Source organism: Hyperolius riggenbachi, chromosome 10 (genome assembly GCF_040937935.1).
Source record: "Hyperolius riggenbachi isolate aHypRig1 chromosome 10, aHypRig1.pri, whole genome shotgun sequence".
Classification (NCBI taxonomy): Eukaryota; Metazoa; Chordata; class Amphibia; order Anura; family Hyperoliidae; genus Hyperolius; species Hyperolius riggenbachi.
The window spans coordinates 266572566-266597012 of record NC_090655.1 but is presented as its reverse complement, the minus strand read 5'-3'; the positions used below and the strand labels follow the sequence as shown (position 1 = coordinate 266597012).

Genomic DNA, 24447 nt, shown 5'->3' with positions numbered 1-24447 from the left:
GGGAAATGTTTTGGGCGTAAATCAAGCCTTGTCACACATGAAAGATCTCACACTGGTGAGAAGCCATATTCATGTGCTGAGTGTGGGAAATGTTTTGGGCGTAAATCAAACCTTGTCAGACATGAAAGATCTCACACTGTGTGAAACCCCCTATTTTCATGTGCTGAGTGTGGGAAATATCAGTTTAATAAGTCACCACTTACCAGATACTTGTGTTGAATGTGGGAAATGTCTTGGCCAAAAGTGATCTAATATGCTTATTCGGGTTTTTGTTGCTTTTCTTTTCTTTTTTTTTTCTTTGCACAAAGAACCATAATTCCACAGTCTACACAGAGGTCTCTTTCATGCTACTCCGTGTATTAGTTTGTAAAGCTTTAAAGTCCCTGAACTGAGGTGACATAGTGAGATAAATATGGGCACATATAGTACTAAGCCTAGTTATAACTTTCCTGTATTCACTTTTATTTTTTTTCCTTTGGAAGGGTTAATAAACCAGGGTTAATATCTAAGTAAATAGGGCAGGTTCTGCAGTTGCATGCAGCCACAGCTCTCCTGAAGAGTAAACAGAAGCCTAAACACTTTTTATATGGCTTATCAAACACTCCTGATAACAAAAGTGCTGAAAAGTGAATTATTTGTTTTTGCTGCGAGCTGAATGAACCAGATTTTTTGTCACTCTAATATGGCTGCATTGTGTAATTTAGAGTCAGAAATTAACCTGTATGTTTTGCATACAGTTGTTATTTACCTAATGTGGGAATATTAGAAGCTCCCATTTATCCAGACTGAACTGTAGAAAGCCGATTTCTGTCTCTCTGTATTTTTGTTTAATACTCAGGGCTGCATTTACACTTCAGGAGTTTAGCAGAGATTCTAGCACCCTAAACTCCGCCCCTCAACAAAGGCCACACCCCCTAATCCCAGCCCCTTTTTTGTTATATCACAGGAAGAGTTAAATGTACATGAACCTAGCAGCGGTGTAAATCTAAGAGTGGGCCTACCCAGCCAAATCTTTAGGCCCCCTCTACTTTACTAATAAAAAAATAGTAATAATTCTATATATCACTCTAGTTAAAATACAACACAGGCTGCACACAACTGGAGGCAGGGTTACACACGATCTGGGGGTTACACACTACTAAGTCACCACCTTACATTGCCTCACCAAAATAAGAAGAGCAGGCGGCAAATGGCAGTGTGTGTGATCAGAGTGGGTGCGGTGCAGGGAGGATGCAATACCCACACTGCCCACCACGCTACTCTGTTTTACAATAGGCACTGATTAAGCCTCCAATCTCCGTCCCAAGAACGTTCCTGTGGCTGCCGGCCTGGAGCTGCTGAGGGAGGGGACATTGGGGGAGGAAGGGGAGACGACTCCACCACATAAGGCGCCTATAGGCAAACACCTACAGGGCCTTATGGGAAATCCAGCCCTGTTTACAGTCATAAGAAAAATTATGTGAACCTCTCTTATTTGTTTTGTGTGTGTGTGCATCATTGGCTGAACTTCTAAACAATGCAATGGATGAATCTAAACAATGCAATGAAAATAAAGTCAAAATAATAAATGTGTCTCCGTTTCCTGAATAAATATATCCCTACTTGTGGCCCTATAGATTGGTTTTATACCCCAGCTCTTATGGGTGCCGTTGCCGTGTAGCAGGAAGCCAGCTCAGCCAGATGCATTGTGGGTATTTGTATTATTCTGTCAGCCCGGTGGGAAGGTATGGGGAGAATTAGCAGTGGAGGAGAGAGAATCGCTGCTGGTCACCAGAGATCTGGGCATGTGCAGAAAGATGCAACCTTTATTACAGATGGCCTGAACAGGTTCGCTGATGGACAGTTTCCCGGCGAATTTGGGATGTTCACCATTCACGTTTAACACATTTTTTAAAAATAAATTTGCATTTGCATTTTACATTAGAGTCAAAGGCCGGGCACTTTATCGATTAATAGCAAAGCCCCCTTACGTGCTAAAAACACAACTTTGCAGGGTATGTGAAGGGGGGCAGAGGGTACAAGAGGAAAAAACATTCAAAAAGACCTTATAGTTTTGAAAAAATCGATTGTGGGAAATGTTTAAAAAGCTGCAGACTTTAGCGGTTAATAGCAAAGCCCTGTTATGTGCTAGAAACATCAAATTTGCAGGGTGTGTTAGGGCAGTGGGAAAAAGATCCCCATTGGTTTGTTAAGGAACCAATGGGGAGCCCTGGATGTGTTGCTCTCAGCTATATTTAGTATGTCTGAGAGCTCCATCCTATGCATACACTCCACTGCCGGCTCCCACTGTCCTCCCCACACCTATGTTTCTGTATACCAAATAAGTATAGAATATGTTTCCTGCTGCTGTAGTAAGAAAAGTTTTTTTCTATTTTGTTCTTTATTCTTTTCATTGATTTTCTTGAATTATTTCAGAAATATAGCTAAAAATACTGAAGTGGACCTGAACTCTTGCACAGGACTGAAGAAATACATAGATAAATGCACCCTGTATGTATTTAGAGAGTTTAGCTTGTCTAATTCCCCCTCATTTGTGTCTATTCACAAGTTGTAATCTGATCTCTCCCCATGTCACATGACTGCCTATGGCAGAGATGGCAGATAAGGTAATTTCGTGGCAGGAGGTTAACAATATGTCAGCTTCCATCAATCAGGAAACTGTGCAGATTTATTTTAGGATTTGTATCAGCTGTAACAAATAATTTTTTTTGTTCAAAGGTTATTATGCTGTTGTGTATCTTTTAGAGCAGAGAGGAAGTTCTGAGTTCAAGTCCGCTTTAAAGTGATCCGGAGCCAAAGCTTGGGATCAAAATCGGAGCCATACCTTAAAAGAGTGAAGCCTCAGGATCCTATTGGGGCTTCTCTCACTGATTTTAAGCCCCCCATTGTTGAGCGCAGCTCCCCTCAACATCGGTGCCGCACATCTGTTCCTTCTGAAGCGTGGCCACGCACTAGCCGTGCGAGCCCGCCAGCGCATGCGCAGTAGCATGGAGCCTGCATCTCCGGCTTACTGCGCGGGTGGGCTGGGTCAGCTATTGCGCAGCCACGCTGCTGGAAGAAGAGCTGCGCAGCCCCCGATAGGATTAACGACAATGCATTGTTGCTGAGCTTCTGGGGGACTGTGCTCAGCAACAGGGGACATCAGAGCAGGTAGGAAAGCCTCAATAGGATCCTGAGGCTTCCCCCTCTTTAGGTAAGTATCTAATTTTGTAACTCAGCTTCGGCTCTCGTACTTGTTAACCACTTAAGCCTCCTGGACGCTCCTGTCGCTTATGCCTCTTGGACATAGGAGCTACATCCAAAATTCTAACGTCCATCAACGATGATCGCGCACTTATGAGCCCACCGTTACACCGATCAGTGCAAGGAAATATATGGTCCCTCTACCACATCAGTGCCCCTTTAAGCCGCAATGATGACGGTTACAATGCATAACTGCGATCATTGAAAACAGTAATTACTACTTGTAAGGCGCGTGCTCACGCACATGTACATGTGAGCCCAGCACTGATTGGTCAAAGGTATCATGTGATCCCTCAACCCTTCTGGCTGCAGTGATTGGTCCAAGTAATCATGTGATCCCTTGTCCCTTCTGGCTGCAGTGTTTGGTCCAAGTAATCATGTGATCCCTCAGCCAATCAGTGTCCTCCCAGTCCTTCGATGAACACTGTCTCTGCTAGAGCGTGTTCCTTGATTTAAAAAAAAAGTAAAAAATAATGGCAATGAAAAATAAAAATGTTTAAATGGTAAATTGAACCTGAGATGAAAGCCATCTCATGTTCTATACTGACCTGGGGCTTCTGTAAGCCCCCTTGAGGCCACTCAGTCCCTGCCCCCCACTCAGACTCCTGTTCCCCGCAATACGGGCTAAAAGCCTGGCAGAGTCGCGCTTCATTAAACAGGCGTGGCCAGGTGCGCTCCCACGTCCCTCTCCCGTCCCTGGGAGAGTTCTGCGCCTGCGCTGCACAAGCACAGGATGCTCCCAGCTGTGGGAGGGAGACGGGGGAGTGCATCTGGCTGGGTCACGCATGCGCAACGAAGCGCAACTCGGACAGGCTTTTGAGCTTAATTGCGGGGTACAGGAGCCATCCGGGGAAACGGTGAGGGATGAGCGGCCACAAGGGGGCTTAACCACTTAAGGACCAGGCTAGTTTTCAGTGATCTGTGCTGGGTGGGCTCTCCATCCCACAGCACAGATCACATTGCAGCCAGGGCAATCAGACTTCCCCCCCCTTTTTTCCCCACTAGGGGGATGTCCTGCTGGGGGGGTCCTCAAAGCCTCCCTCCACAGCGATTTCCAGCCTCCCTCTCTTTCCCTCCCTCCCCTCCTTCCCATATGCGGTACAAGATGGCGATCTGTCCTGTACCGCCTCTGATAGGCTTAAGCCTATCAGATGCCGGGGATCGCCGATCTCCTTTACGGCGCTGCTGCGTAGCAGCGCCATGCGACATAAACACCGGGGATTTCTTCCCTGCGTGTTTACATTTAGCCTGCATGCCGCGATCGGAGGCTCACAGGCTGTTCACGGAGACACCCTCCATGAACTGACATGGAACGGCTGCTCAAACGAGCGGCCGTTTCCATGTAAAACCACCTACGACCTGCTGCCGCCTATTGGCGTTAGGCGGTCGTTTAGTGGTTAAGGAAGCTCCATGTAAGTATGGTACACGAGATGTCTCAGGTACACTTTAACCACTTGTGCCTACAGTGTTGTTTCACCTTATGCATCCAAGCAACGTTCACCTCCCATTCATTCGCCAATAACTTTGTCACTACTTATCAGACTGAAATGATCTATATCTTGTTTTTTCTGCCACCATTTAGGCTTTCTTTGGGTGGTACATTTGGCTAAGAATTATTTTATTCTCAATCCATTTTAACAGGAAGATTAAGAAAGAAATGGAAATAATTCATTATGTCTCAGTTTTTGGCCATTATAGTTTAAAATTAATACATGCTACTGTAATTAAAAACGTATGTATTTTATTTGCCCATTTACCCCGGTTATTACACCGTTTAAATTATGTACCTATCATAATGTATGGTGGCGATATTGTATTTTGAGATAAAGGTGCATTTTTTTCAGATTTGCGTCCATCACTTATTACAAGCCCATAATTTAAAAAATAACAGTAATATACCTTGCTACATACATATTAGAAAAGTTTAGTCCCTAAGGTAGCTATTTAGGTATTTTTTTTATAATATTTTTTTTTATTTCCAGAAGTAATTTTACTATTTGGCCACAAGATGCCCTCGGAGCTTACTTCTGCACGCGTAGTATTACTATGCAAGCGGAAGTAAAGTGTGGCCGGGACAGAAAGGGATTTATGAAAGACGGAGCCGTCTCGCAGACGGTGGCGGTCTTTCTTCCGGAGACTTAGATCAATGAATGGGAACTGCGTTCCAATTAATTAATCTCTGGGCTAACGGAAGGTGGCAGGAGTGCGCGTGATCATGTGCCAGGCGCAGCGGCAGCAGGTCAGGCTATCTGGATGGATATATAGACCTAAGTGGTTACAAATAAAAAATAGTAAAAAAAATATGTTCATGACCCCCCAAGGCAATGATTGGTGCAAGGGATTATAACTTCCCTGAACCAATCAGTGTGCCTGAAAGTTCATACCCACGACACAATGTTTACGGCGTCTTTTTTTGCAGCATGCGACTTTTCCACAATGAATGATCATTTTATGAAAATTAGTTAAAAGAAGTTTAGCGACGCGCGGCATTTGCGACCGTCATGATGGATCACACAAATCGCTTAGATCCCCATTGCCCACCGTAATAATTTTTTTGCGTTAAACCATTTGCACATGGTAGCGGAGATGGATCGGTTAATGATCGCTTTTTTTGCCGCTGGTCCCCGATCTATCTTCACGTGGGTAGTTAGCTTATATTTGAATGACGACTGTCAGTAACAGTCATCATTCATAAAAACAAGTAACAATGTTAGGTAAATAGTAAAGCTTTGTTGCAATTCATGTAATATTTTGTGCAACGTGAAATCGCACATAATGACTGTAAATGGTGACGCGCACGTTAGTTTTCCGGGCAGCAATTTGTGCACGTAAACAACTGATTCCCTGCCACATGAAATTGCAACGTGCGTAGAAATCTCATAGACTGCTAGCAGGTGTCGGCAATCTATGGTGGATGACGCAGGCGCAACAACACCTCTGCTAACCCCTCTGCTAACTATGCCTTACCGTAACCACCCCTCAACTACTCCTAACCCTAATCACCCACCACCTACTCCTAACACTAACCAGTCTTTATCTAAAAGAACTGCAAAAAATCCATAGGCACGCCTTGAGAATAATGGACTGCTGTGCATCCAGTTTATTATCAAATGACCTACTGTATATGTGACCTCATTTTAATCATTCCGAGTTGTAAAATACATTTTGGTGTGTGTTATAGCTGGACCCCTGATACATAAAAATTAGGTAGGGACAAATTCAATCCAACATTCCAAAAAAAATGTAATTTTCAAAATTATGATAAAACTTGGGAAAGTTTCAGCAAAACTCCACGAGTCGTTAGCTTACAAAATACCCACTTTAGAATAGCCCTGGTTGTTGGTTTTCCACAATGGTGACATTTGTGGCCTTTTTCTGATATCCTGACTCTTCTGCAGCTATACAAACAATGAATGGCGCTGTAACAGTTAATTAAAAAAATCAAATGGCTTGCAAAATAGTCATAGGTGCACCATGAGAATAATGGATTGCTGTGCACCCAGGTTATCAAGTGATGTATATGTGACCTCCTTTTAATCATAATGAGTTGTAGAATACATTTTGATGTGTCGTATAGCTTGAACCCCTGTCACATAAAAATAGGTTGTGACAAAATCAATCCATTATGAAAAAATGTCATTTTTAAAGTTCTGATCAAACTTAGGAAAGTGTCAGCAAAAGTGCACATGAGCAATGCATGCCAACAATGTCTCATTATTAAAATAAACTTCCATTTTACCTTTATTTTACATTTCAAGTTTATCCCTTAAGTTTTATTAGCCTACTTCAGCAGGCCAGCAGTCCAGCCCGTCCGCAGAGATTTCAGGCAATAGAGTAAAGGCCCATACAAACGTCGGATTTTTTTAAACAACGGGTCGTTTGGACGTCCCGTTGTTCAGTCGTTCGGATGCCAAATCGGGCGTGTGTACAGTCCGTCGTTCAGCTGATAATACTAGTTTTGAGCGATCCGCCTTCTGCGACAGCATAACCTCGAACAGACCTGCCAGGTGGCCTGCCTCTGCCTGTTGTTTTGTCCATATTGAGGGGGATGAAGTGAAAGGTATGCGCTGACTTGACTAATACAATGTGCAGTCACACAGGTGCAGTGAAAGGTATACACTGACTGCTGGTATAATACAATGTGCAGTCACACAGATGCAGTTAAAGGTATGCAGTGACTGGTATTACAATACAATGTTCAGCTGTCACACAGGTGCAGTTAAAAGGTATGCACGGACTGGTATATAAAACAGCGTGCGGTCACACGGGTGCAGTGAAGAGGTATGCAGTGACTGGTATTACAATACAATGTGCAGCTGTTACACACATAGGTGCAGTAAAGAGGTATGCAGTGACTGGTATATAAAACTGCGTGCTGTCACACAGGTGCAGTGAAAGGTATACAGTGACTGGTATTACAAAACAATGTGCAGTTGTCGCACACACAGGTGCAGTGAAAAGGTAGGCACTGAATGTGCTGGGCCTGGCACAGTATAGCAATTAGCAAGGGCCAGCTGCGACAGACAGGGCTGTATATGCAAGTGTCAGTGGGCCACACACAAAACACATCACAAGAACATTAGCTCTCAAAAGAGCTGTTTTGGGGTGCTTTTTAGCTATAAATATCAGCAAGGAGCAAGCTAACAAGCCTAACAAGAGCCTAACTAAGCTTTTTCTATCTGTGCAGCAACCTCTCTCCTTTCTTTCACTAACACAGCAACACACAGAGTGAGAAAATGGCCGACGCTGCTGCCTATTATAAAGGGGGGGAGGGGCTCCAGAAGGGAGTGCAGCCTGATTGGCTGCCATGTGTCTGCTGACTGTGTTGTAGAGGGTCAAAGTTTAGCCCAATGATGTATCATAGGGGGCGGGTTGAACTCGCATAAAGTTCGCATTCGATCGCGGGTTCACGCGAATAAGTTCGCTTGTGAACCGCTCGGGCCATCTCTATCCAAAATACCTTCAAGCAGAATCCAGACTCTCATTGGAACCTACAAGAAATGTTTAGAGGCTGTAAATTCTGCAAAAGGAGGATCTACTAAATATTGATTTCATTTCCTTTTTGTGGTGCCCAAATTTATGCACCTCCCTAGTTTTGTTTAAACAATTATTGCACACTTTCTGTAAATCCAATGAACTTCATTTCACTTCTCACATATCACTGTGTGTGTCTCCTCTATGATATATTTAACTAACATTTTTTATCGTAACAACCAACGATTTATACAGGAAAATCATGATGATTAACAAGGTTGCCCAAACTTTTGCATCCCACTGTATATATATAAAAGCGTGCGTGCGTGCGTGCGAGTATCAGCTCTACTCTACATCGCCAGTCTGTATACTAATACTACTACTACTGCTACTACTACTACTGTTCTACTTCTTTATAAAGAGATCCTGTAATTAAAAAAAAGTTCCCTGGGAGGACTTACCTCGAGAGGGGGAAGCCTCTGGATCATAACAAGGCTACCCCCGTTCTCCTCCATCCCTCCGTTGTCCAGCTGCAGCCCCCTGAAGTGTGTCGATGTAAATATTAACCTTCCGGGATCCAGCGCAGGCGCAGCAGCGGCTCTCCGTTCGGGTTAAGGTGGAAATAGCCGAACCTGATTGATCCGCTCTACTGCACATGTGCGAGTCCTTTTGCGCCTGCGCAGTACAGCAGATACGATCGGGCTCGGCTAATTCCGCCTTAACCCGAATGAAGAGCCGCTACTGCGCAGGCTCTGGATCCCGAAGAGGTAAATAGATCAGGCCTTCTCAGGCTTGTTGGGGGAGGATTCGGAGGAGCCAGCCCTGCAGCTACAGGGATGGGGGAAGCCTCATTGGGACCCTGAGGCTTCCCCCTCCCGAGGTAAGTACCCCCCAGGGGACTTATTATTTAGTACAGAGTCTGTTTAAAGCAACATTAATGATAAGAATATTTTTAGTCGGCAGAGTGCAGGTTATCCCACACACAGATGCTGCAGTTAGCCTATTAACCACTAGATGGAGACCTCACACACAGGAAGTGATGTCTTACAGGAGGAAGAGAAGTTGCAGGAAGTGGAGAGAACACGCTGGAAGAGGTGATTGTGTGACTCTTGTTATATACTGTCTTTCCCCGAAAATAAGACAGTGTCTTATATTAATTTTTGCTCTAAAAGATGTGCTAGGGCTTATTTTCAGGGGATGTCTTATTTTTCTATTAGGAAGTGTCTCTCAGCAGAACATTTACTGTTCCTTTGTACTGTCATGTTCATGGATTTGCAAGTATGCTACTGTACTGATCAGGCACCTGCCCTGTCATCCCTGCACACAGCTGATAACCTTGCACTGTGCTGGGATGACAGGACCGGTGCCCGACTGGCACTGACTGCACCATTGTGTCCCCACTTACTGGCTGCCTCTTCCTCCTCTTTAACTTCCGCAAGGGCTTATTTACGGGGTAGGGCTTATATTTCCAACATGCTCAAAATTCAAGCTAGGGCTTATTTTCAGGGTAGGTCTTATTTTCAGGGAAAGAGGGTATTGGGCAGAGCAGAGGTCGGGGTGGACATGCTTGTTATATATTGAGCAGAGGTCGGGGTGGACATACTTGTTATATATTGGGCAGAGCAGAGGTCGGGGTGGTCATACTTGTTATATATTGAGCAGAGCAGAGGTCGGAGTGGACATACTTGTTATATATATTGGGCAGAGCAGAGGTCGGGGTGGACATACTTGTTATATATTGGGCAGAGAAGAGGTCGGGGTGGACATACTTGTTATATATTGGGCAGAGCAGAGGTCGGGGGGGGGGGGGGGACATACTTGTTATATATTGGGCAGAGCAGAGGTTGGGGTGGTCATACTTGTTATATATTGGGCAGAGCAGAGGTCGGGGTGGACATACTTGTTATATATTGGGCAGAGCAGAGGTCGGGGTGGTCATACTTGTTATATATTGGGCAGAGCAGAGGTCGGGGGGGGGGGGGGACATACTTGTTATATATTGGGCAGAGCAGAGGTTGGGGTGGACATACTTGTTATATATTGGGCAGAGCAGAGGTCGGGGTGGGCATACTTGTTATATATTGGGCAGAGCAGAGGTCGGGGTGGACATGCCTGTTATATATTGGGCAGAGCAGAGGTCGGGGTGGACATACTTGTTATATATTGAGCAGAGCAGAGGTCGGGGTGGACATACTTGTTATATATTGGGCAGAGAAGAGGTCGGGGTGGACATACTTGTTATATATTGGGCAGAGCAGAGGTCGGGGTGGACATACTTGTTATATATTGGGCAGAGAAGAGGTCGGGGTGGACATACTTGTTATATATTGGGCAGAGCAGAGGTCGGGGTGGACATACTTGTTATATATTGGGCAGAGCAGAGGTCGGGGTGGACATACTTGTTATATATTGGGCAGAGAAGAGGTCGGGGTGGACATACTTGTTATATATTGGGCAGAGCAGAGGTCGGGGTGGACATACTTGTTATATATTGGGCAGAGAAGAGGTCGGGGTGGACATACTTGTTATATATTGGGCAGAGCAGAGGTCGGGGTGGACATACTTGTTATATATTGGGCAGAGCAGAGGTCGGGGTGGACATACTTGTTATATATTGGGCAGAGAAGAGGTCGGGGTGGACATACTTGTTATATATTGGGCAGAGCAGAGGTCGGGGTGGACATACTTGTTATATATTGGGCAGAGCAGAGGTCGGGGTGGACATACTTGTTATATATTGGGCAGAGAAGAGGTCGGGGTGGACATACTTGTTATATATTGGGCAGAGCAGAGGTCGGGGTGGACATACTTGTTATATATTGGGCAGAGAAGAGGTCGGGGTGGACATACTTGTTATATATTGGGCAGAGCAGAGGTCGGGGCGGACATACTTGTTATATATTGGGCAGAGCAGAGGTCGGGGTGGACATACTTGTTATATATTGGGCAGAGCAGAGGTCGGGGTGGACATACTTGTTATATATTGGGCAGAGAAGAGGTCGGGGTGGACATACTTGTTATATATTGGACAGAGCAGAGGTCGGGGTGGACATACTTGTTATATATTGGGCAGAGCAGAGGTCGGGGTGGACATACTTGTTATATATTGGGCAGAGAAGAGGTCGGGGTGGACATACTTGTTATATATTGGGCAGAGCAGAGGTCGGGGTGGACATACTTGTTATATATTGGGCAGAGAAGAGGTCGGGGTGGACATACTTGTTATATATTGGGCAGAGCAGAGGTCGGGGTGGACATACTTGTTATATATTGGGCAGAGCAGAGGTTGGGGCATACATACTTGTTATATATTGGGCAGAGCAGAGGTCGGGGTGGACATACTTGTTATATATTGGGCAGAGCAGAGGTCGGGGTGGACATACTTGTTATATATTGGGCAGAGCAGAGGTCGGGATGGACATACTTGTTATATATTGGGCAGAGCAGAGGTCGGGATGGACATACTTGTTATATATTGGGCAGAGCAGAGGTCGTGGTGGATATACTTGTTATATATTGGGCAGAGCAGAGGTCGGGGTGGACATACTTGTTATATATTGGGCAGAGCAGAGCTCAGGGTAGACATACTTGTTATATATTGGGCAGAGTAGAGGTCGGGGTGGATATACTTGTTATATATTGGGCAGAGCAGAGGTCGGGGTGGACATACTTGTTATATATTGGGCAGAGCAGAGGTCGGGGTGGACATACTTGTTATGTATTGGGCAGAGGACACCCCAAAGTTTGGACTGAAGGGGGTGGAGTTAGCGGTGGAGTCAGAAGCGCACTTTTAAGTAGAGTGGGCCTAAGCACTGAGCATTATTTTTTTTTTTTTTTTAGTATTTATATTGCACTTACATCTTCTGTAGGATTTTACAAAATACATAGTCATGTCACTGACTGTCCTCAGAAGAGCTCAAAATCTAGTTCAGGGGTCAGGATATTTTTTGGCTGAGAGAGCCATAAACTCCACATATTTTAAAATGTAATTCCGTGAGAGCCATACCATATGTTTCAAACTGGCACAGTAGGGCTCATGTCCCTGTTGCCATGGTAATGTGTATACAGTTGATCCGCCAGGCAGTGGAAGTGTCAGACACGTCTTTAGCTTCCATTGGCTTTCAGCAACATCAGCAATTTCTCTGAGAGCCAGACAGGAGAAATACTGACTAACAGCTTCTACAATTAGCTAGCTGACTTGGGTGTTCATTCACTTTGTAGGATGAGATCCACGCACTTTGGCCCAATAGGCTACTTGTCAAATAACATGCAGCCTATTGGGCACACCAAAGTGCGGGGATCTTGTTCTACAAAGTCACTGGACCTGACAGGGTCCAGAGTGGGACAATTGGAGCAGCTGTTTGTTTTAGGGTAGCGTGAGTAAGTTAGTAGTACATGCTACAGCAGTAGCGTGCACTACTTTGAAAATTTTACTTGCACTGCCACACTAAGCTGTGCTGCTTTAGCAGTGTAGCTTAGTGAATCAACCGCTACTGATTTGTCTGTGAGCCAGATTTCACCATCAAAAGAGCAACATCTGTCTCCCGAGCCATAGGTTCCCTACCCCTGATCTAGTTGATACCACAGTGCAGTGACTGCCATAAAGGAGGAAACCAACCAAGCCACTTGATCAAAGTATTTGAAGAGCGCTGTATCTGCCTTTTGTTGTTTGAACCAATCCCTACCCTGTAGCCGTTCTCTCAGGATGGGGATATCACCCTATTCCCCTCCACACGAAAGATGTAGTAACAATATATTAGTGGCGCTGGCTTGATTCACACTATAAATTGTTTTATTAAAACTTTAAAATTCTGAGTTTAAAACCAAGCCACCTGCCTGATCAGAGCAGCTCAGAACAACCTATTATGAAGTGAAACTGCATTTTTCTCTTTCAAAGCAGAGCAGGACTCTGTGAAGGGGATTTGCCATTAATGATACAAGTCTCTGGACGATTGATTGCCCGATGTGATATCAACGATCAGAAATGATCGTTCAGGCCCACTAATGGGAGAAAAGCTGCTATCTGATTTGTTCGGATTAATGAAATTGATGAGTTTTTGATTCCATCAATCTAATCTAATTGGATATAAGCGTTCCTTCCGTTAGTGAGCAAGGACGAACGATCATCCGGAGATTGTATTGTTATTGGCCAGCTTATGAGTGACACATTTATAGGATACTTTTGGAGAGGGAGATAATTTGAGGGAAGGAAAGATAGGGGGAGAGGGGCAGAGAGTAGAAAGTTTAGAGACTATAGGCCTCAATTCACCAAGCAGTTTAGACTAGTCTTCAGATGGTTTTTAGTCTACTGATGGTTTGGTATAATGTTTTAGACCTGTTTTTAGACCTGGTCTATTGCCGGGCATACACGGCTCTTTTTTGTTATTATTAAGCGAGCCGCTGATGGCTCGACTGATAATGTCTGACAGGACCGATTGCCCGCTGGATCGATTCCCCGCTCGATACCCGCGGGCGGACAATAGCGGGGAATCGAGCGGAAGATAAGGAAGCGCCCGTGGGAACGAGCGGGAATCGATCCAGACGGCCCGGGTACGCGACGGGAGTCGAGCCGGCGGATCGCATCGTGTATTCCCAGCATAACATTCATTAATTACACAATTCACAAAGCCAAACAAGGATTAACCACGCCCACTTTTTCTGACAGAGATTAGACCAGCTGATTTCCTGTCGGTAAAGTAATTCTGTGGGGTATTTTAGATGTGAGGATGGAACCTTTTGAATTAATTATGCAGAATTTGAATTGTATGCAGAGGAGAGCTCATGAAAGGAGAAGGATGTCAGTCATAGCTACTCGTCTGTGAATTGCATCTTTTGATCATTTCCCCTGTTTTACCCACCTAATTACCAAATGGTTTAGACCAGGTCTAAAAACAGGAATCCAAGGAGGAACCGCACACCACTGTGGGGGTGCTGGACCTGAGTAACAGTCAATGATAAATCCAGAAGGTCCGCACACTCATATGTAGACCAAGTCTGCTGTTTTATTCAAAAAACGTGACACAAATCCATTCCATAACCAACAGTTCGTTTCGGGGGCGCTGAGGGGTCCCCTTTGTCAAGATAAACACACAGAATGGTAACACGTGTAACTGACAAAACATTCTGATATATAGGCAGTGACGGTGTCAATGACCCCACCCCTCACATTCAAAATTGCCGCCCAGCCATTACATTTGCATATGATGTCAAACATTAGCATAATTGGTCATTTGCATGGATAAACAAATCAATATGCACAATTGGTAATTTGCAAGGATTACCAAACACACTTGTTGTACAACACTACTGCTTAAGTGGTCATACTCCCTTATGTCATCATACCTGATACCTTTACATCAGTAAAGACAGAGAAGGGTTTATTACAACTTTGTACCAAAAGCCCACTGATCGCAACAGTTTGTTGCGTGCTGAGAGTTACCATCCCCTCCACCTGATCGATTCAGTTTTTGAGGGTGCTGAGGATCTGCAATACCGATCAGGAGAGGGAATCACAGATTGTCGCCATGCACAACAGGTTTGTTGAGCGTGGATACTCAGAATCCAGTCTTGGGGTTACCCTCGCAAAGGCGAGAGAGAGAGCGCAGGGAGGGGCCAGACCGCACGGGGATCAGAATTGCATATCGTTCGTGCAAACATATGGGCCTATGTAGCAACAGATAAAAAAAAAAACACGTGGAAAAAACAGATAATTCTGCTAGCAGACAAAAAACTTGCTCCGGTGGTCAAACAACGACCACTGTTTGCATACAGAAACTGTAAAAACATCCGCAGCACTCTTGTGCAGGCGGATCCCTGGCAGAAATATGAGAAAAAAGCGTTTACATTTTCGGAATTCACAGGTTGCTTCAAGTGCCATAAGTGTAATATTTGCAATTCTTTGATCACAGGTGGCATGTTTGTGCATCCACATAGTGGATGAAAATTTGCCATACGGGATTATGTAAACTGCGACACTGAGTACGTGGTTTACATGCTGAAATGCCCGTGCAGTCTGGCCTATGTGGGTAAAACCACTGGCCCTTTCAAGAAACGTTTCCAGCGACACTGCAGCGATATTCGCACAACATACGCTGCGGTGGCAGAAGGAAAAATGCCCGATGCCACTAAGCCAGTGGCTATGCACTTCCTTGAACATAAACACCAGGCACACAGCTTGAGAGGCCTGGTTATTGAATGGGTACAAGCGCCCAGGAGAGGGGGTGATCGCAAGCGCCTCTTGTTACAGAGAGAGGCGTTTTGGATTTTTACTCTGAACACAGTAGTTCAAGCAGGTTTGAATAGCAGCAATGGTTTGACCTGTTTCCTGAAGGAAAGATGATGATGTATCTGCAATTGCTGAATGTGTACATTTTTGTATATAGATTGCGGTCTCATAAAATACATTGCACTAATTATATCCCTTTTCCCTACAGATATCACCCTTGGTGCCTATTCTCTCATGGGTGGTCTTGGTGTTTTCTTCTGTATGCACTGGTGTCACTTCTGTTCGTCTGATCTGGTGGTGAGTTGGGATGTCATGATTCGCTACCTTGCTCACATGCTTATCTCATTTCGCATGCCCAGTGGGAGGTTCTGTCCTTGGGGACATTGGTGGCTCATCTGAACACTGGGAATATAGTGCAGATCCTTTGATTATGTAAGTTGCCAATCAGAACTTTGTGGTGCTTAGGCAAGTGTTATCTATCCACTGCTTATGCAGCTATGGTCGTGTATTTTTATATTATGTAAATCCAGATGGTGGGAATAAAACGATTTTTGCTGGGCTATGAAATCGCTCTGTGGGGTTGGGGACATGTTAAGGGCACTGTGTGCACGGAGGGTTGCGATACAGCCAATGTGTTCACTGTGCATCCCCTGCAGCAGCCTATGCTGAGCGGGACTATGCGCACAGAGCACTGGCGGTGGGTTGCCAAGATACCACACTGATACGGCGCATCCCCGGCAGCAGTTTATGCTGGGTGGACATGCGCACTAGCGACGCCGCGTAGGACACCATGCCGATATGGCACATCCCCGGCAGCAGTTTATGCTGGGCGGCACATGCGCACTAGCGACGCCGCGTAGGACACCATGTACGGCGCATCCCCGGCAGCAGTTTATGCTGGGTGGACATGCGCACTAGCGACGCCGCGTAGGACACCACGCCGATATGGCGCATCCCCAGCAGCAGTTTATGCTGGGTGGACATGCGCACTAGCGACGCCGCGTAGGACACCATGCCGATATGGCACATCCCCGGCAGCAGTTTATGCTGGGTGTACATGCGCACTAGCGACGCCGCGTAGGACACCACGCCGATATGGCGCATCCCCAGCAGCAGTTTATGCTGGGCAGGACATGCGCACTAGCGACGCCGCGTAGGACACCACGCTGATATGGCGCATCCCCGGCAGCAGTTTATGCTGGGCGGGACATGCGCACTAGCGACGCCGCGTAGGACACCACGCCGATATGGCGCATCCCCGGCAGCAGTTTATGCTGGGCGGGACATGCGCACTAGCGACGCCGCGTAGGACACCATGCCGATATGGCGCATCCCCGGCAGCAGTTTATGCTGGGTGGACATGCGCACTAGCGACGCCGCGTAGGACACCACGCCAATATGGCGCATCCCCGGCAGCAGTTTATGCTGGGCGGGACATGCGCACTAGCGACGCCGCATAGCACACCACGCTGATATGGCGCATCCCCGGCAGCAGTTTATGCTGGGCGGGACATGCGCACTAGCGACGCCGCGTAGGACACCACGCTGATATTGCGCATCCCCGGCAGCAGTCTATGCTGGACGGGACATGCGCACTAGCGACGCCGCATAGGACACCACGCCGATATGGCGCATCCCCGGCAGCAGTTTATGCTGGGCAGGACATGCGCACTAGCGACGCTGCCTAGGACACCACGCCGATATGGCGCATCCCCGGCAGCAGTTTATGCTGGGCGGGACATGCGCACTAGCGACGCCGCATAGGACACCACGCCGATATGGCGCATCCCCGGCAGCAGTTTATGCTGGGTGGAACATGCGCACTAGCTACGCCGCGTAGGACACCACGCTGATATGGCGCATCCCCGGCAGCAGTTTATGCTGGGCGGGACATGCGCACTAGCGACGCCGCATAGGACACCACGCCGATATGGCGCATCCCCGGCAGCAGTTTATGCTGGGTGGAACATGCGCACTAGCGACGCCGCGTAGGACACCACGCCGATATGGCGCATCCCCGGCAGCAGTTTATTCTGGGTGGACATGCGCACTAGCGACGCTGCGTAGGACACCACGCCGATATGGCGCATCCCCGGCAGCAGTTTATGCTGGGCGGGACATGCGCACTAGCGACGCCGCGTAGGACACCACGCTGATATGGCACATCCCCGGCAGCAGTTTATGCTGGGTGGACATGCGCACTAGCGACGCCGCGTAGGACACCACGCTGATATGGCGCATCCCCGGCAGTAGACTATGCTGGGCGGGACATGCGCACTAGCGACGCCGCGTAGGACACCACGCTGATATGGCACATCCCCGGCAGCAGTCTATGCTGGGCAGGACATGCGCACTAGCGACGCCGCGTAGGACACCACGCCGATATGGCGCATCCCCGGCAGCAGTTTATGCTGGGCGGGACATGCGCACTAGCGACGCCGCGTAGGACACCACGCTGATATGGCGCATCCCCGGCAGCAGTTTATGCTCGGCGGGACATTCGCACTAGCGACGCCGCATAGGACACCACGCTGATATGGCGCCCCCCGGCAGCAGTTTATGCTGGGCGGGACATGCACACTAGCGACGCCGCATAGGACACCACGCCGATATGGCGCATCCCCGGCAGCAGTCTATGCTGGGTGGACATGCGCACTAGCGACGCCGCATAGGACACCAGGCTGATATGGCGCATCCCCGGCAGCAGTCTATGCTGGGCGGGACATGCGCACTAGTGACGCCGCGTAGGACACCACGCTGATATGGCGCATCCCCGGCAGCAGTCTATGCTGGGCGGGACATGCGCACTAGCGACGCCGCGTAGGACACCACGCTGATATGGCGCATCCCCGGCAGCAGTTTATGCTGGGCGGGACATGCGCACTAGCGACGCCGCGTAGGACACCACGCCCATATGGCGTATCCCCAGCAGCAGTTTATGCTGGGCGGGACATGCGCACTAGCGACGCCGCGTAGGACACCACGCTGATATGGCGCATCCCCGGCAGCAGTTTATGCTGGGCGGGACATGCGCACTAGCGACGCCGCATAGCACACCACGCTGATATGGCGCATCCCCGGCAGCAGTTTATGCTGGGCGGGACATGCGCACTAGCGACGCCGCGTAGGACACCATGTACGGCGCATCCCCGGCAGCAGTTTATGCTGGGTGGACATGCGCACTAGCGACGCCGCGTAGGACACCACGCCGATATGGCGCATCCCCAGCAGCAGTTTATGCTGGGTGGACATGCGCACTAGCGACGCCGCGTAGGACACCATGCCGATATGGCACATCCCCGGCAGCAGTTTATGCTGGGTGTACATGCGCACTAGCGACGCCGCGTAGGACACCACGCCGATATGGCGCATCCCCAGCAGCAGTTTATGCTGGGCAGGACATGCGCACTAGCGACGCCGCGTAGGACACCACGCTGATATGGCGCATCCCCGGCAGCAGTTTATGCTGGGCGGGACATGCGCACTAGCGACGCCGCGTAGGACACCACGCCGATATGGCGCATCCCCGGCAGCAGTTTATGCTGGGCGGGACATGCGCACTAGCGACGCCGCGTAGGACACCATGCCGATATGGCGCATCCCCGGCAGCAGTTTATGCTGGGTGGACATGCGCACTAGCGACGCCGCGTAGGACACCACGCCAATATGGCGCATCCCCGGCAGCAGTTTATGCTGGGCGGGACATGCGCACTAGCGACGCCGCATAGCACACCACGCTGATATGGCGCATCCCCGGCAGCAGTTTATGCTGGGCGGGACATGCGCACTAGCGACGCCGCGTAGGACACCACGCTGATATTGCGCATCCCCGGCAGCAGTCTATGCTGGACGGGACATGCGCACTAGCGACGCCGCATAGGACACCACGCCGATATGGCGCATCCCCGGCAGCAGTTTATGCTGGGCAGGACATGCGCACTAGCGACGCTGCATAGGACACCACGCCGATATGGCGCATCCCCGCCAGCAGTCTATGCTGGGCGGGACATGCGCACTAGCGACGCCGCATAGGACACCACGCCGATATGGCGCATCCCCGGCAGCAGTTTATGCTGGGTGGAACATGCGCACTAGCTACGCCGCGTAGGACACCACGCTGATATGGCGCATCCCCGGCAGCAGTTTATGCTGGGCAGGACATGCGCACTAGCGACGCCGCATAGGACACCACGCCGATATGGCGCATCCCCGGCAGCAGTTTATGCTGGGTGGAACATGCGCACTAGCGACGCCGCGTAGGACACCACGCCGATATGGCGCATCCCCGGCAGCAGTTTATTCTGGGTGGACATGCGCACTAGCGACGCTGCGTAGGACACCACGCTGATATGGCACATCCCCGGCAGCAGTTTATGCTGGGTGGACATGCGCACTAGCGACGCCGCGTAGGACACCACGCTGATATGGCGCATCCCCGGCAGTAGACTATGCTGGGCGGGACATGCGCACTAGCGACGCCGCGTAGGACACCACGCTGATATGGCACATCCCCGGCAGCAGTCTATGCTGGGCAGGACATGCGCACTAGCGACGCCGCGTAGGACACCACGCCGATATGGCGCATCCCCGGCAGCAGTTTATGCTGGGCGGGACATGCGCACTAGCGACGCCGCGTAGGACACCACGCTGATATGGCGCATCCCCGGCAGCAGTTTATGCTCGGCGGGACATTCGCACTAGCGACGCCGCATAGGACACCACGCTGATATGGCGCCCCCCGGCAGCAGTTTATGCTGGGCGGGACATGCACACTAGCGACGCCGCATAGGACACCACGCCGATATGGCGCATCCCCGGCAGCAGTCTATGCTGGGTGGACATGCGCACTAGCGACGCCGCATAGGACACCAGGCTGATATGGCGCATCCCCGGCAGCAGTCTATGCTGGGCGGGACATGCGCACTAGTGACGCCGCGTAGGACAGCACGCTGATATGGCGCATCCCCGGCAGCAGTCTATGCTGGGCGGGACATGCGCACTAGCGACGCCGCATAGGACACCACGCCGATATGGCGCATCCCCGGCAGCAGTTTATGCTGGGCGGGACATGCGCACTAGCGACACCGCGTAGGACACCACGCCGATATGGCGCATCCCCGGCAGCAGTTTATGCTCGGCAGGACATTCGCACTAGCGACGCCGCATAGGACACCACGCTGATATGGCGCCCCCCGGCAGCAGTTTATGCTGGGCGGGACATGCACACTAGCGACGCCGCATAGGACACCACGCCGATATGGCGCATCCCCGGCAGCAGTCTATGCTGGGTGGACATGCGCACTAGCGACGCCGCATAGGACACCAGGCTGATATGGCGCATCCCCGGCAGCAGTCTATGCTGGGCGGGACATGCGCACTAGTGACGCCGCGTAGGACACCACGCTGATATGGCGCATCCCCGGCAGCAGTCTATGCTGGGCGGGACATGCGCACTAGCGACGCCGCATAGGACACCACGCCGATATGGCGCATCCCCGGCAGCAGTTTATGCTGGGAGGGACATGCGCACTAGCGACGCCGCGTAGGACACCACGCCGATATGGCGCATCCCCAGCAGCAGTTTATGCTGGGCGGGACATGCGCACTAGCGACGCCGCGTAGGACACCACGCTGATATGGCGCATCCCCGGCAGCAGTCTATGCTGGGCGGGACATGCGCACTAGCGACGCCGCGTAGGACACCACGCTGATATGGCGCATCTCCGGCAGCAGTTTATGCTGGGCGGGACATGCGCACTAGCGACGCCGCGTAGGACACCACGCCCATATGGCGTATCCCCAGCAGCAGTTTATGCTGGGCGGGACATGCGCACTAGCGACGCCGCGTTGGACACCACGCTGATATGGCGCATCCCCGGCAGCAGTTTATGCTGGGCGGGACATGCGCACTAGCGACGCCGCATAGCACACCACGCTGATATGGCGCATCCCCGGCAGCAGTTTATGCTGGGCGGGACATGCGCACTAGCGACGCCGCGTAGGACACCACGCTGATATTGCGCATCCCCGGCAGCAGTCTATGCTGGGCGGGACATGCGCACTAGCGACGCCGCATAGGACACCACGCCGATATGGCGCATCCCCGGCAGCAGTTTATGCTGGGCAGGACATGCGCACTAGCGACGCTGCATAGGACACCACGCCGATATGGCGCATCCCCGGCAGCAGTCTATGCTGGGCGGGACATGCGCACTAGCGACGCCGCATAGGACACCACGCCGATATGGCGCATCCCCGGCAGCAGTTTATGCTGGGCGGGACATGCGCACTACCGACGCCGCATAGGACACCACGCCGATATGGCGCATCCCCGGCAGCAGTTTATGCTGGGTGGAACATGCGCACTAGCGACGCCGCGTAGGACACCACGCCGATATGGCGCATCCCCGGCAGCAGTTTATTCTGGGTGGACATGCGCACTAGCGACGCTGCGTAGGACACCACGCCGATATGGCGCATCCCCGGCAGCAGTTTATGCTGGGCGGGACATGCGCACTAGCGACGCCGCGTAGGACACCACGCTGATATGGCACATCCCTGGCAGCAGTTTATGCTGGGTGGACATGCGCACTAGCGACGCCGCGTAGGACACCACGCTGATATGGCGCATCCCCGGCAGCAGTCTATGCTGGGCGGGACATGCGCACTAGCGACGCCGCGTAGGACACCACGCTGATATGGCACATCCCCGGCAGCAGTCTATGTTGGGCAGGACATGCGCACTAGCGACGCCGCGTAGGACACCACGCCGATATGGCGCATCCCCGGCAGCAGTTTATGCTGGGCGGGACATGCGCACTAGCGACGCCGCGTAGGACACCACGCTGATATGGCGCATCCCCGGCAGCAGTTTATGCTGGGCGGGACATTCGCACTAGCGACGCCGCATAGGACACCACGCTGATATGGCGCCCCCCGGCAGCAGTTTATGCTGGGCGGGACATGCACACTAGCGACGCCGCATAGGACACCACGCCGATATGGCGCATCCCCGGCAGCAGTCTATGCTGGGTGGACATGCGCACTAGCGACGCCGCATAGGACACCACGCTGATATGGCGCATCCCCGGCAGCAGTCTATGCTGGGCGGGACATGCGCACTAGTGACGCCGCGTAGGACACCACGCTGATATGGCGCATCCCCGGCAGCAGTCTATGCTGGGCGGGACATGCGCACTAGCGATGCCGCATAGGACACCACGCCGATATGGCGCATCCCCGGCAGCAGTTTATGCTGGGCGGGACATGCGCACTAGCGACGCCGCGTAGGACACCATGCCGATATGGCGCATCCCCGGCAGCAGTTTATGCTGGGCGGGCCATGCGCACTAGCGACGCCGCGTAGGACACCACGCCGATATGGCGCATCCCCGTCAGCAGTTTATGCTGGGCGGGACATGCGCACTAGCGACGCCGCGTAGGACACCACGCCGATATGGCGCATCCCCGGCAGCAGTTTATGCTGGGCGGGACATGCGCACTAGCGACGCCGCATAGGACACCACTCCGATATGGCGCATCCCCGGCAGCAGTTTATGCTGGGCGGGACATGCGCACTAGCGATGCCGCGTAGGATACCACGCCGATATGGCGCATCCTCGGCAGCAGTCTATGCTGGGCGGGACATGCGCACTAGCGATGCCGCATAGGACACCACGCTGATATGGCGCCCCCCGGCAGCAGTTTATGCTGGGCGGGACATGCGCACTAGCGACGCCGCATAGGACACCACGCCAATATGGCGCATCCCCGGCAGCAGTTTATGCTGGGCGGGACATGCGCACTAGCGACGCCGCGTAGGACACCACGCCGATATGGCACATCCCCGGCAGCAGTCTATGCTGGGTGGATATGCGCACTAGCGACGGTGCGTGATGGTCGCATTCCTAGTGGCCATGCGGTCGCAGCGTGATTGAGAGTGGGCATTCCACAGGGCGAATGATGTGACGCGCGATGTGCGCAGTGAAGCTCTAGCTCCTAGAGTCTATCACACAGACTTGGTGCACGGGCAAAATGGATGCGGGACATCTGCCCGTACGGCCCGAGGGTCCCCAGCTGAAAGGCAGAGCGGAGCATGGCCCAGCTAACGTGTCAGGTATGACATAAGGGAGTATGACCACTTAAGCAGTAGTGTTGTACAACACAGTGTGTTTGGTAATCCTTGCAAATGACCAATTGTGCATATTGATTTGTTTATCCATGCAAATGACCAACTATGCTAATGTTTGACATCATATGCAAATGTCATGGCTGGGCGGCAATTTTGAATGTGAGGGGTGGGGTCATTGACACCGTCACTGCCTATATATCAGAATGTTTTGTCAGTTACACGTGTTCATTCTGTGTGTTTACCTTGACAAAGGGGACCCCTCAGGGCCCCGAAACGAATTGTTGGTTATGGAATGGAATTGTGTCACTTTTTTTTAATAAAAAAGCAGACTTGGTCTACATATGAGTGTGCGGACCTTCTGGATTTATCAGGTCTAAAAACAGGTCTAAAAGATTTGGTAATAGTGAATTCCCCCTTGATGCAACTGACCAAACCATCAGTAGACTAAAAACCATCTGTAGACTAGTCTAAACTGCTTAGTGAATTGAGGCCTATGTAGTGTGTGTGTTAGGCGTGAAGGAGGAGGTAAAGGGGAGATCTTGCAAGAGAAGGGTGGAATAGAGTAACAAGGGGTGACAGATTGAAGAGAAAAGGAGAAATGAATGGATGTTGGTAGTATAGGAGCATCATCACAGACCTTCCCCCACTGTGCTCTCCTTTCACCTTTCAGGAAGCTTAGCGCTTGCCTTGCCAATGCTGCAGTTATTCCTGTTATCTTGCAACACATGAGGCAGCATTAGGGAAACTGACCCAGCATCAGGAGGAAGTGTGTGCTGGAAGTGAGCAGAATCTCTGCATGTTCTGCTCTGAACACACCCCTCCCCCTTTCTCACAGAGCTTCTCCCCCCTTCCCCGCTATAAATATCTGTGCCAT

At 50.5% G+C, this 24447-nt stretch overlaps 1 protein-coding gene across 1 annotated transcript in view; it reads left to right on the top strand.

Annotated features, from left to right (window-relative positions):
* The window catches only part of LOC137537163 (zinc finger protein Xfin-like), a 149586-nt gene that overhangs the window by 9804 nt on the left and 115335 nt on the right, over positions 1–24447 (top strand). The window lies entirely within an intron of this gene.